Source organism: Heteronotia binoei, chromosome 14 (genome assembly GCF_032191835.1).
Source record: "Heteronotia binoei isolate CCM8104 ecotype False Entrance Well chromosome 14, APGP_CSIRO_Hbin_v1, whole genome shotgun sequence".
NCBI lineage: Eukaryota > Metazoa > Chordata > Lepidosauria > Squamata > Gekkonidae > Heteronotia > Heteronotia binoei.
Window position 1 is genome coordinate 15,465,702 of NC_083236.1, and position 12,936 is coordinate 15,478,637.

Genomic DNA, 12,936 nt, shown 5'->3' on the forward strand with positions numbered 1-12,936 from the left:
TGAAAAAATCCTATGAAATCAGAAAATGGAAGATAAAAATGTGTTGGGCGTTTATACCAATTGTCACAAGATGTCGCTGCCCGCTGAAAATCGAAATGCTCTTTCTGACAAAGATCAAAGCCCCTCCCAGCCACACAGCAAGAACAAGAGACTGTATGAGGAAGATGGAATGGATACAGCAACATTTCCCACCATCTAATGCCATCTTTGGAGAGTGGATATAATCTTTAAAGCCAGGAATATAACCTACCGTTGCTATGGTTGTTTTGCACCGATGCCTCCTGGTGAGATCTTGGCTGCTGCGGCTGATTCTGCTCCATACAGCTTGTGAAATGGGGAGTGGGCAGCTCCATTATTCTGTTCCAGAGGAATCCCAGCACGGCACCTTTGTGGGCCACATTGCCCAGGACTTGGGGCTGGAGGTGGGTGAACTCATGCCTCGGATGTTCCGGATGGTGTCCCAAGGCCGCAGAGACTATTTTGAAGTGAACCTTCAGAATGGAATTTTATTTGTAAATTCCCGGATAGACCGGGAGGAGCTATGCACCAAGATGCCGGTATGCACCATTCACCTGGAAGTGATCCTGGAGAAACCCCTGAGAGTCTTCCATGTGGAAGTGGAGATCAAGGACATAAATGACAATGCGCCCCTGTTCCCGGCAGCTGAGCAAAATCTGGTGATTGCAGAATCTAGACCTCCAGGCTCACCCTTCCCACTAGAGGGAGCCTCTGATGACGACATTGGTTCAAACTCTCACATCAGCTACAAAATCAGTCCAAATGAACATTTCACCTTGGATTATCAAAACAGTAAGGAACCTGGTGAGTCTTTAGTTCTTGTATTGAGAAAACCTCTTGACAGAGAGCTAACTCATGTGTATAATTTATTACTAACAGCCACTGATGGGGGCAAGCCAGAGCAAACTGGCACTGCTCACCTGGTGATCAATGTGCTGGATGTAAATGACAATGCACCTGTTTTTAATCAGTCTGTGTATAAAATAAAGCTTTTGGAAAATGCAAAGATAGGAGCATTAATTATTAGTCTCAATGCAACTGATCTTGATGAAGGAGTTAACAAAGATATTACATATTCAGTACGAAGTGTAAATCCACAAAATTTTGGTGCACTGATTAATTTAGATCCAAGCACTGGAAAGATCAGATTAAATGGAGAACTTGATTTTGAAAGTATTACATCAAGTGAAATTGGAATAGAAGCAACTGACAAAGGCATCCCACCCATAAAAGGCCATTGCAAAGTTCTGGTTGAGGTTTTGGATGTGAATGACAATGCCCCGGAAGTAACAGTATCATCCCTGTCTGTGCCAGTGCCTGAGAACTCTCCACCAGGGACAGTGGTGGCCCTCATCAGTATCTCAGACAGGGACTCTGGGGCCAATGGGCAAGTGACCTGCTCAATGCGGCCCTCTGGGCTCCCCTTCAAGCTGACATCCACCTTCAAGAATTACTACTCACTTGTACTGTCTGAGCCACTGGACCGGGAGCAGGTGGCTGCATACAGTTTGGTGGTGCTAGCCCAAGACCAAGGGGACCCCCCACTGTCATCCAGCAGCACCCTGGTGGTGCCAATCAGTGATGTGAATGACAATGCACCCACTTTTGCACAGCCCTCCTACACTGTCTTTGTGAAGGAGAACAACCCTCCTGGTGCTCACATCTTCACAGTGTCTGCCTCAGACCCAGATGTGGCTGAGAATGCCTTGGTCAGTTATTGGCTGGATGAGAAGCTCTGGCCTCTGTCAAGCTACATCTCAGTGCATTCAGAGAGTGGGAAGCTGTATGCCCTGCAGCCCTTGGACTATGAGGAGGTGAAGTTGCTGGAGTTCCAGGTGAGGGCCAAGGATGCTGGGCTGCCCTCCTTGTGTGGCAACGTGACTGTGCAGGTCTTCGTGTTGGATGAGAATGACAATTCACCTGCAGTGTCTGGTCTAGCTGAGGATAACCCTACCCTTGTGAAGGTTCCAGTGTCAGCTGGGCATGTGGTGGGCAAGATCCATGCCCTGGATGCTGATTCAGGCTACAATGCTTGGCTTTGCTATGAGTTGTATGATGCATCCAGCGGCCCATGGCGTGTGGGTCTTTACAGTGGTGAGATCAGCACCACACGTGCTCTGGAGGAGACAGAGGGCAGCATCATCCAGAGTCTGCTTGTTCTGGTGAAGGATCATGGCAAGCCAGTTCTGTCAACCACCGCCACCTTCAGTGTGTCACTGGTGGTCAGTGCCCAGGCTGCCCAGAGTGATGCCCGCCTCTCTAGGACAGGAGGGAGCGCAAAGCCCTTGGCAGACACCACCAATCTCTACCTGATCATTGGCATTTGCTCAGTGTCCAGCTTGTTCCTGCTGGTGATCCTTGTGTATGTGGCACTGCGATGCCAGAGCCAGGACAAGGAGGCAATGATGTATGGTCCTGGCACTGCCACACTGGTGTGTGCCAGTGAAGTGGGCAGCTGGTCGTATTCCAATCGCCACAGCCACATCCTGGCAGGGGTGAGTGGAGATCCTGGTTCCAAAAGTGACCTCATGGTTTTCACCCCCAACGTTCCTGTCTTGACTGAGAATGGGAAGGAACTGGTCCCAAATGCTGCTGGGCAGGTAAGTCTCAGAAGGGAGATTGCCTTCTTAATTTTTCTAGTGTGTTATCAATGATCAAACCAGCATGTGTTTATAACATATATGTATACCCACCTTAAAATTGTCTTTATGGATCTCTCAAAATTAATGTTTTTAAGGGAGTGTTGTGATTTGCTTCTAGTCACTTATCCTTCACTTTTCCCACTTCTTTTTAGAAAGGAAATTGAAATAGTATGTGCTTGGACAGAAAGCCAGTACAGCTTACACCATAAAGAAAACATGCTACTTGGTTGCTGAAATTAAAAACGAAACTGAGGGTGTAATTTATAGTTTTTAGTATTTAATTTTAAAATTATTAAGTAATTTCACAAATCTAATACTGTTTTTTTTACAGCTGCCACAGATAGGTTGAGCTCACTTTATTGCTACTTAAGTGTAGTTTCTTAATCTGGTCATTCTGTTTTGTTCATGTGATCCCTATTTTTAAATTGTATTCTCCCCCCCCCCCCCTCAAACACACACACGCACACATTCACATTTTACTGGTCCTGATTAGCCCTCTCTTGCCAGTCTCTCCCCCTCAGCCCCAGTTCCCAACACTTTTGTGAGGGCTGTCATGTGTGGAATTCCTAAGGCTGGGGAGAGGGCTCAGGAACAATTCAGAATGGAGGAATGGCAAGTGTCCAGGATATGAAAGAATGGTTTTGAATAGGTACCACTCCTAAAATAATACCAGAGTTGGATGGGCTTTCTTTTTTTGCTCCCTCTGACAGAATATCTTGCAAGGCCCTGAAGACCTCTCTGCCACAATTTTTCCCCCAGTAGAGAAAAAGGAAGCTTGTCTCTCCAACCATTCATTTTCAGCCCCAGAAGCTGCATTTTGTTTTTTTTAAGTCTTCAAAAGAATAATAAATTGTGAATCACATAAAATACAGTTTGGCTCTGACTACATCCAGAGTTATTTTGCATGTTTTGAAATACAAGTAAGCATTCCTGTAAAAAGGTATTTGTGCTCTGAAGGTGGTAGAGGATGCTTTTCATTAGACATTACATGCCGTGTTTTACATGCAGCCTAGTCTAGGCATGGGTGCTTGGCTGGTATATTTGTTGCATTTGCTGGGAGAAAGGAGTATGACACAGTTTGGCTCCTTTTAATCAGTTCAAGACAAGTTTGTAATGTATCAAACGAGTTTGCTTACTGTTGCAATGTCAAAATTCAAATATGAATGTATGCAGAAGAGGGCGGAATTGTGATGTGGGGCCACTTATCTTAAGATGGCCTGTCCATTGTTGCTGTTTTCCATGTTCTACTCCCCTCCCCCTTTAAGGACCATTAGATTTGAACAAACGAAATGAACTGAGCTGGTTTAGGAAAGTACGGTTAAGAGTGGGCTTAGTATTTTACTGCTAGGCTTCTGTTTTTAATTTCTCCAACTTCATTATTCCTTGACAAATAATTGAAATTGGTCTGTAATTATGTCTGCTGGGATATGGCCTGTAATTTCCAACTTTCCTCCACATCTGATTTTAAAGTTTTGGTAATGCACCTTTAAAAGTAATGAAATATTGGCTTTTCCTGCTAAGGTACCTTAGATATTTGCCATGCAAGGGCATAGATATTTGGGCTAGTATTGCGTCTGAAAAAAGAGCCCTGTGGCGCAGTGGTAGCTGCAGTACTGCAGTCAGAGCCCTCTGCTCACGACCTGAGTTCGATCCCAGCAGAAGCTGGTTCAGGTAGCCAGCTCCAGGTTGACTCAGCCTTCCATCCTTCCGAAGTCGGCAAAATGAGTCCCCAGCTTGCTGGGGGGAAAGTGTAGATGACTGAGGAAGGCAATGGCACAGCACCCCATAAAAAGTCTGCCGTGAAAACGTTGTGAAAGCAACATCACCCCAGAGTCGGACACGACTGGGGCTTTCACAGGGGACTACCTTTACCTTTATTGTGTCTGAGCAGTTCATTGCTTGGTGGCTGAAATGCATTAGATTCCAACTGCAGTGCAGGAAATGTTTAAGTACCAGCTCCTAGTCCTGGTAAATCCCCCCCTCCCCCCAAAATAAAGGTTTTGAAATATTTATCATGGTGGCAAACTGGCTGAATAAAAACTATTTAGGATAAACCAATTAACAAAAGTAGTTTGCAAGTCCTTGTCATTAGATGTCCTGAAGTCTCTCAGGCAAAACTGGACCTTTATCCAATTCGTTCTGTCTACCATCAAACCCTTTGATCTTGTACTTTCCTTCTGCTTGTGCCATTTTTAATCCATCATGTGGGCAGTTCTCTTGCATCTGGATGTTTCTGCTCACTGAAATATGGTGAATGTCCATGAACAGAAACACTTAATGCTGAAATAATGTGCTCTACCCTAGAGGACAAAACTGTACTAGTGGAATCAAGGTATAGGATCAAAGCTATGATTTACTTGTGTAATTTGCCTGGAGTATTAGTAAGAAAGGTGGGCCATAAATGAAGTAAAACAAAATTTAAATAATATTAATAAGTATGCCAATAGTTGTCTATAGCAGAGATTGCTAATCTGTTAATTGATTTACCTTATTCAGGTCTCTTTTTAATTTCTTTTGGTATACCGTAATGTTTTTAATGCGAAGTGTGCACTATTTGGTTACTCTGTGCATTTCTTAAATACCTATATATTGCTTACTTATCTCAGGCATTTTCAGTGTCATATGGAGCTTATCCCATTATTCCTCCATATTATTTCTAGCTATGTTTACAGTTGCACATTTCTAGAATCCAGATGTCATGTGTGTTTCTTAATAAATGTTTCAGTAAGGTTCGGAAGACTTTCCTAACAGTTGTTTCAACTGTGAAAATAATTTCAGGGTAGTTATGCAAAGCAGTTGCATAGTTTTTGTGTGACCTTCACCCTGGTCACCTTGTGGATGCCAAGCAAGGGCTGAGATGAAACTTCAGTAGAATTTGGCATTCAGACTTGGCATTCCAGGGTTGTGTTTTCATTGCAGGAATGTTGTGGAAGTGAACCATTTAGAATTATGATGTATTGGTGAAGAAGTAATAATTGCAGTGATTATCTGCATTGTGGACATTTGGATTCTTTGACATCCAAAATATGAGGTTCACATTCTGCTTTTTGAGAAAACTAGATACCCCTCCTGATACAATTGGCTGCACTGTTTTCACCCTTCTTAGGTGTTCAACAACCATGTGCAGGAAGAGAGAGGAAGTTCAGAGCCCAGAATACCCAGACAGGGCACTGCCAGCATCAGGGATGAGGTGTTTGGTGGGAGGTTAGATGCTGTGCTGAATTTCAGTTATTAGATGTAGTGTTCAGGAAAAAAATTGACTTTTTCTCTCAAGCCAAGCATAATTCATTTTTCATGAGACCAAGAGCTTTATTACCTCCTGAGGAAAAAAGAAATAATAACAAAGTGAATGCAGCAAAAGAAGGGGAAGAGGATTTTAACAGTTCCTTCATAATTCCAGAACTAGGTAGCTTCTGCTGCTTGAAGTATACATGTTGGCTTGGTGTTTGGTCTTCAGAACATGAAACAATCCAGGGCAGCTTCCAAAACTGACTTCTTTTTAATTCCGCTCTGGGTTGGGGAAAGGGGGGATGGAGAATGACTTGGTCCTGGCTGTGGTTGCCCACCATTGTGTTTTGAATGTGTTCAGAGGCTGCCACCCGCTCAACTTGCTCTTCATCTTCTTGCTGCTCTGTACAGCGTTCTTTTCTCTCTGCCTAAGCAGCACTCATGAGTGACATGGAAACAGCAGTGTCATGAAAATCTTCATTATTATTCCTAAAATCTCACACCAAAATTCTCAGCTACAAGAGCTGCTTTCAGCACTCTAAGAGAAGGGGCAGAGAGGTGGCTCATTAGCAGCATGTTAGTCCCTGAATTGTAGGGGGTTGGGGCATGACTGAGAACCCCACTTGGGAGTCAGGACAGGCACAGCTGTAGGGGGTGGACATAAAGGAGAAGTAAATGTTTTAACCATCCAGACCAGCCAAGCTCCACGGACCTTGGAATCTAAGGGGCATGGCCGGTCATGTTGTTTTCTCAGACACTTTAGGAAGCCACTTTGCCTTAGCTGTATCAGCAGATGACCTTGTGAGGACTTGGTTTTTGGTAACAAGGGACTGGGAATTTGATCAGAAGGTAATTACAGTAAAGCAAGTGAGAAATGCCTCGTGTGCAAATTTGGTTAAATTGATGAGTGAAGCCCTAGCCGACCTGTTGACGATGGATAAGTTGGAAGTGGAGAAGGAATTCGATTCTGTATATAGAGTCAATACTGCTTATGCTAGAAGGAACGGACTCAACAGGGAGGTTCATCTAAAATTTACTCGCAGGATGATCAAAGAGAGGGTATGGAGAGAAGCAAGAGACCAGCAGTTAACAATTAGTGGGACAAAAATAAAGATAATGAAGGAAATACCTTGGTCGATTAGAGTCAAGAGAAAAGAATATATGAAGCTGGCTCTAATTCTGCAGGAAAAAGGAATCATGTACAGATGGTTAGTTCCAGAGGGGATGATTTTCACTTATAAAAATAATAGATTTAAAATAGACACGATTTCAAAATTAGAGGAATTTATTAGAGACCATAGTGGTAGTTGGAAAAAAAAACCTAAAGAGAAAACTTAAATGGAGTTCCCTTTTCTTGTGCTATTCCGACCTACTTGAAAGACTGAACTAGCCTTCATTATAGAACATTTATGGTCACCTGGTTAAATTCTTTTCCCTTGACCATACTGGAAGGCTGATTTGCTGGCATAGCGTATTTGAACTGCATTTGTAACTGTGGACTGGTCAGCTTGAATCCTCAGAACATATTTTATTGGGGTGTGACATCTGGGTCGTTTTCGCACTCACCTTAATCAGCAGCGACGACCCTCTTCACCGCGCAGGATCTGCGTGGATTTCGCACTAATTGCCGCGGAGCACCCGGAAGAGCTGGAAAGTCCCGGCGCTTTTGCGGCGCAAACCGAAACCGCCAAAAAGCAGTTTCGGTTTGCGCCGCAAAAGCGCCGGGACTTTCCGGCTCTTCCGGGTGCTCTGCGGCAATTAGTGCGAAATCCGCGCAGATCCTGCGCGGTGAAGAGGGTCGTCGCTGCTGATTAAGGTGAGTGCGAAAACGACCCTGGTCTGATGTGAGAGAAAAGTATTTGTGCTCCCTCTTAATAGGTTAAGTGAATTTATCATCTAAAAAAATCATCCAGTTTTTCCTTGTAGATGTAGATCGGAAAAGTACCTTAGCAGTTGCTAAATATTTAGCTGCAGTGATTGCCTCTAAGAGTCCTGGATTTTGATCTGTACAAGACCTTTGAGTAAAAAAAAAAAAAATAGAAAAGTCCAAATGTAAGTTTCCAATTCTTTCCAGTGGTTGCAAATCCCTTCGGAACATGGAGGAAACATTTGATGCATCCAAAAGGTTATGAGTAAAACTCCATGAAGGCTGAATTTAGCCTATAAGCCAACATTTTACATATTAACTAACTAGCAACATACAAGTATGATTTCATCTTCTTATTCTCTGATTAAGGGACGTTAGGAAGCAGCTTTCTATCAGAAGGATCTTATTCCAAAGTTTTGCCAACAACTGAAAAGAAGCTCACTGGCTGACCTTGAGCCACTCACTGTCTCTGTCTAGTGTACCTTACAGGGCTGTTGTGAGGGTAAAATGGAGCAAGGGGGAAAACTACATAGATGCCCTGAACACTTTGGAGACAGTATAAAAAAGGATAGATACATCAATAATAGAAGGTATGACTGGTCCCTCATATAATTTTGGGGTTTTGTGGCAAAAATAATAACTTTAAAGTAGGGGTGTAAAATGTTTTTGTTATGAGGGCTGAATCTGACATAAATGAGATCTTGTTGGGCTGGGCCATGTCGGACTGGGCCATGTGCATACGTATTTAAGATTAGGTAGCAGAGATGTAAACTTTATAAAGGACATAGACAAACACAAAGTTCTTTTTTTAAAAAAAAAACAACCTTAAAACATGCTTAAAACATTAGCACTCTTAAGGGTGCTTTCTTTGTATTTCTTCCATGGGATCCAGGGCATGAGGAGGGGTGGAGCCTCAGCCAACAGAAGGAAGAGAGGCTTGGATCAGTAGCTCTGCTGTGCGATTGAGAGAGCCTGGCAAAGCAAGCTATCCCTCCCTGCTTCCTCTCCAAGGGGGGAGCCTGAGCCAATGGAGAAAATAGAGGTTTTGCTCTGTAGTTCCTATGCGATTGCCCTGTGGCGCAGAGTGGTAAAGCAGCAGTACTGCAGTACTGAGGTCTGAACTCTCTGCTCATGACCTGAGTTTGATTCCAGCGGAAGCTGGATTCAGGTAGCCGGCCCAAGGTTGACTCAGCCTTCCATCCTTCTGAGATTGGTAAAATGAGTACCCAGCTTGCTGGGGGGAAAGTGTAAAAGACTGGGGAAGGCAATGGCAAACCATCCCATAAAAAGTCTGCCGTGAAAACGTTGTGAAAGCAACGTCACCCCAGAGTTGGAAACGACTAGTGCTTGCACAGGGGACCTTTCCTTTTCCTTCCTATGCGATTGAGCAAGTCTTGCAAAGCAAGCTGTGATGCAGAAGGAGGCAAGAGAGAGGGAGAAGGAAGCAGACAGCCAGTTGCTCAAGGGCCTGATAGGAGCCCTCCGGGGGGGGGGGGGGGGCTGCTTTGGCCCCCGGGCCGCATGTTTGACACCCCTGCTTTAAAGCATTCAAGGCATTGTTTACTGCAATCCTTTTCAGGTGGGTCAACATGATAATCCATATGTTGCATGAGGCAGGCTGAAAGTGAGTAAATGGCCAGAGCGGAACTGGGGGTTTCTGGAGCCATGGGTTAGCCGTTCAGTCACTTGGTTGCAACAACTCAGTATAAGTTACACAAAATTCCCCACAAGATGAGAAAATAAAGTGAATACACCATGATGTCAAAACTACCAATTCTGTCAGAAGAAAAGAAGGCCAGAACACATTAATTTAAATCAAAATTGAAAGTTTAATAATTACTCACAGAATAAACTTCATTTTGTTTCAAAGTATTTAACATTTAACAGGATTAACAGTTTTTCTTTCTCAATATACTATAAGAAAGATAGCTTACAAAAGAGCTTGCAGTTATATAGGAGATATACTATAAACTAAATATACTATAAGAAAGATATCTTAGAAGTACAGGAAAGAAAGGAAGAGATCAATTGAAGAGGAGAGGAAGGGAGGGCAGGGCACAGATCCCTCTGAGTTCAGGGAAGTTGTTCCAGACAAAAGGGATATAAAAATGAGTGGAGAGGACCCAAAAAAGTATGCTATTAAATATCATACCATGTATTATTACAAGAATATGTACTGAATTATTTAATTATATGATGACAGTTGCAAGGGTAACATTTGTGGGGAAATGGAAGGCAGAAAAATGTCTACAATTGAAGGAATGGAAAAATAAATCAAATGATTACACAACAATGGCAAAATTAAGATCTATTATGCATTTCAGAATTCCAGGAAAAATGGAATTTTTAAATTACATAGCTGAGAATCAAGTCAGTTGTTAAAACAGAAAATGATAAAAAGTGTCAGGCCATATGTATGTAAACATGGAATGTTAGATATGAAGTAATTTGGGAAACATGGAAACAAACCGAACAGTAGTACAAAATTAAGTGTAATATAAAATAATTTTAATGCAAGTTAGGTTCTGATCAATAATCAATTAATTTTTATTTGTATATGTAGTTTTTGTCTTTGTCTCTATGTATGATTAGATATCAGAGATCATGTAGTTGTAGAAGATCATTGATGACTGTTCATGCCTATGCTTATATAGGGCGACAGTTTGTTATGTTATTTGTATTACTGTAGTTATTATAGCTATTATTGTGTGATAAAAATAAAAATGAGTAGAGAGAGGTGTTAAAAGCAAAGGCAGGCTTCCTTTCATTTTGCATAGTCTACTCCTTTTTAATACAATTTCTCTCTGTTTTGAATTTTCAGACTTCAAACATGCAAAGCATTAATGTATATAGCTTTAAACACTAATGTATACTCAGTTTTAAGCAGTTAAAAGCATGGCTTTTCTGTGCTATGAGATCATAGATCTCCCCCAACCTGCTGCCACATAGCCAGAGGTGCGGGATGCCAGCCCCTTGTGCACATCTGGCACCCAGGCTTGATGGGCTGGTCTGTGGCAGGGGAGCAGGGCACCGGGGTCAATCACCCAGAGCCCCAGTTACAAGGATCAGGCAGCAGGTGACTTGGGAGACAGAGCCCCAGTCCCTCTGATGGAACAATACTGACCTTGATGGTCCAGCGGTCTGAAGGCAGCTTAATAAGCTGGTGTGATTCTAGCCAAGTTTTCAACCATCCCCCAGCTCCCATGTCACTTCTTGTCCTGGAAAAATCCTTTTTTCTGGAAGGAATTCCTCCTGGCTTGGCAGCCTCTTCTAGTGAAGAGAGCCACAGCATCGCTTGTATTTCCCCCACCCCATGTTTGGAAAAGGAAAGAAAAAATCCAGGCCAGTTCTTAATGCCCAGGTGCATATGCCAGAGCGGAAGGGAGGTTTATTTGAGGCGCGGCTCATCCTACCTTCACCCCCCAGCAGCAGGCAGCACCTAAGAAGGTCCCCCCCACTTTCCTCTGGAGTCTGCCCGTTGTTTCCTGCGCGCTCCAAGGAGCCCCCGCCCGAGGCCAGCGGTCACCTTCGCGGGGTTTAGCGGCCGGTCCAGAGCCCCCCAGCTGGGGCACATGGTGCCTTCTGCCGGGGGAGGTCTAGGGAACAGGAGGAGAGGCGAGCAGGGCTGTGCTCCAAGGCGCCTCTCCAAGCGGAAAGCGGGACCAGGCTGCGAAGGTCACCCGGTCCTTTGGCAGCAGGGGACTGCGCTTCGGGAGCGTCGCGTTGCTTTTGCTGGAGGCGCGCGGGATCCATCGGGCCAGGGCGAGAAGACTGGAGGAGAGGCAGCGCCGTGCTCCGGCGGGGGGTCCAGAGAGACCAGAAGCAGCGGACTGCAGCGCCAGAGGCAGGGACGCCGGCAAGGAGCGCGGAGACTCCCCCTGGCTGGAAGCTGCAGCCAGGCAGCCACGCGGGGTTGTGCGCAAAGGGCCAGCCGGGACCTCCGGCGGCCTCGACCGTACTGGCCTCCCCGTGGGCGTGGCTACAGAGGCGCGCCAGAAGAGCGGTCCCGGGTTGGAGGGCTGATCTCGAAGGGGGCGTGGCTTGGAGAGCTCGCCCCTCCCTCCTCTCGCTCTGTGCTGGAGTCGGCCCCGAAGAAGACCCTGAAAGTTGCAGGCGGAGGGGGCGCCCTTTCGGGTCTTCTTTGCAGCCACCCCCCCCCCCCCCCGCATCAGGAAAGGTTGCTGCGCGCTCTTGGATGAGATTCTGGTCAACTCTGGGTTTTGGGGGAAAGGATTCGGATGAGATCGCGGTTGGGTCTTCTGTTTGAAAAGAGAACCACAGCAACCGGAGGCACTCCGGCCGGCCGCCCCGATCCATCCCCCCCCCCCCCCCTCTCGAAGCCTCTGGCGAGCGAGCAACTTTCCCAACACCTCGCGCAAGGGAATCTGCATCCGCCCAGTTCCCTCTTCTCCCGTTCTCGCTGCTCCAGGTCGGGCAGCAGTCGCGCCCCGGGCTCTCCGGCTCCAGCACCCACGGGCCGGCGGGTGGGTAAGCGCGGGGTCAGCGTGCTCCCGAAGGCTGGTTCGAGGGCCATCTGGCTAAAAGCCCGGCTGCCAATTTGGGCAGGGAGCCCACTCCGGCTGGGCCGTTTGGATGGAGGAGCGCTTCTGGCCGCCGTGCCAAGGTCGCAGCACGAGCCCCGAAGGGCTTTCAAGCCGGGCAGGTCCCACCTGCCTGTGGTTTGTCTCAAGCGGGGAGGCTGACGAGGAGCCGCTACCTGGCCGGCGAAGGCCTTGTCTGGGCGCCCTTGGGGCAGGGAGCCCACTCCGGCAGTGCTCTCCCGAATGGCCCCAAGCAAGGGCTATCATCGGAGGTCCTTCTCAGGGGCGCCGGAGGGCTCGTGGGGCAGGCTTGGCCGCTTCTCGCCTCCCTCCCTGCTGAGCTCAGGGCCTTTCGAGCCGCGCAGGCCCGGGACGCGCCGGCGCCTCGCAGCCTCTCCTGGGGCGGGGCGTGGCGAGGGAGGCGAGGAGTGGCGGCGGCGGCGGCAGAGCGGCCAGGCAGGGCAGGGCGCGGCGCTGCAGTTGGCGCGGCGGCCCCTAAGCGGCGCTGTGTCCCCGCCGGCTGCCCGGCTCTCACGTGACGCGGCGGCCGCCCTGCCGGGGACTCGGCGGCGCTGGCTCAGCACAAGGCGAGGCGAAGGGAGCCGAGCGATGGAGGCGGCGGCGGCGGGCGGCTGTGCGG

At 46.7% G+C, this 12,936-nt stretch overlaps 1 protein-coding gene across 9 annotated transcripts in view; it reads left to right on the top strand.

The window, feature by feature from the left end:
* Positions 1-12,936, top strand: part of LOC132582139 (protocadherin alpha-C2-like) — a 341,397-nt gene that overhangs the window by 172,010 nt on the left and 156,451 nt on the right. The window lies entirely within an intron of this gene.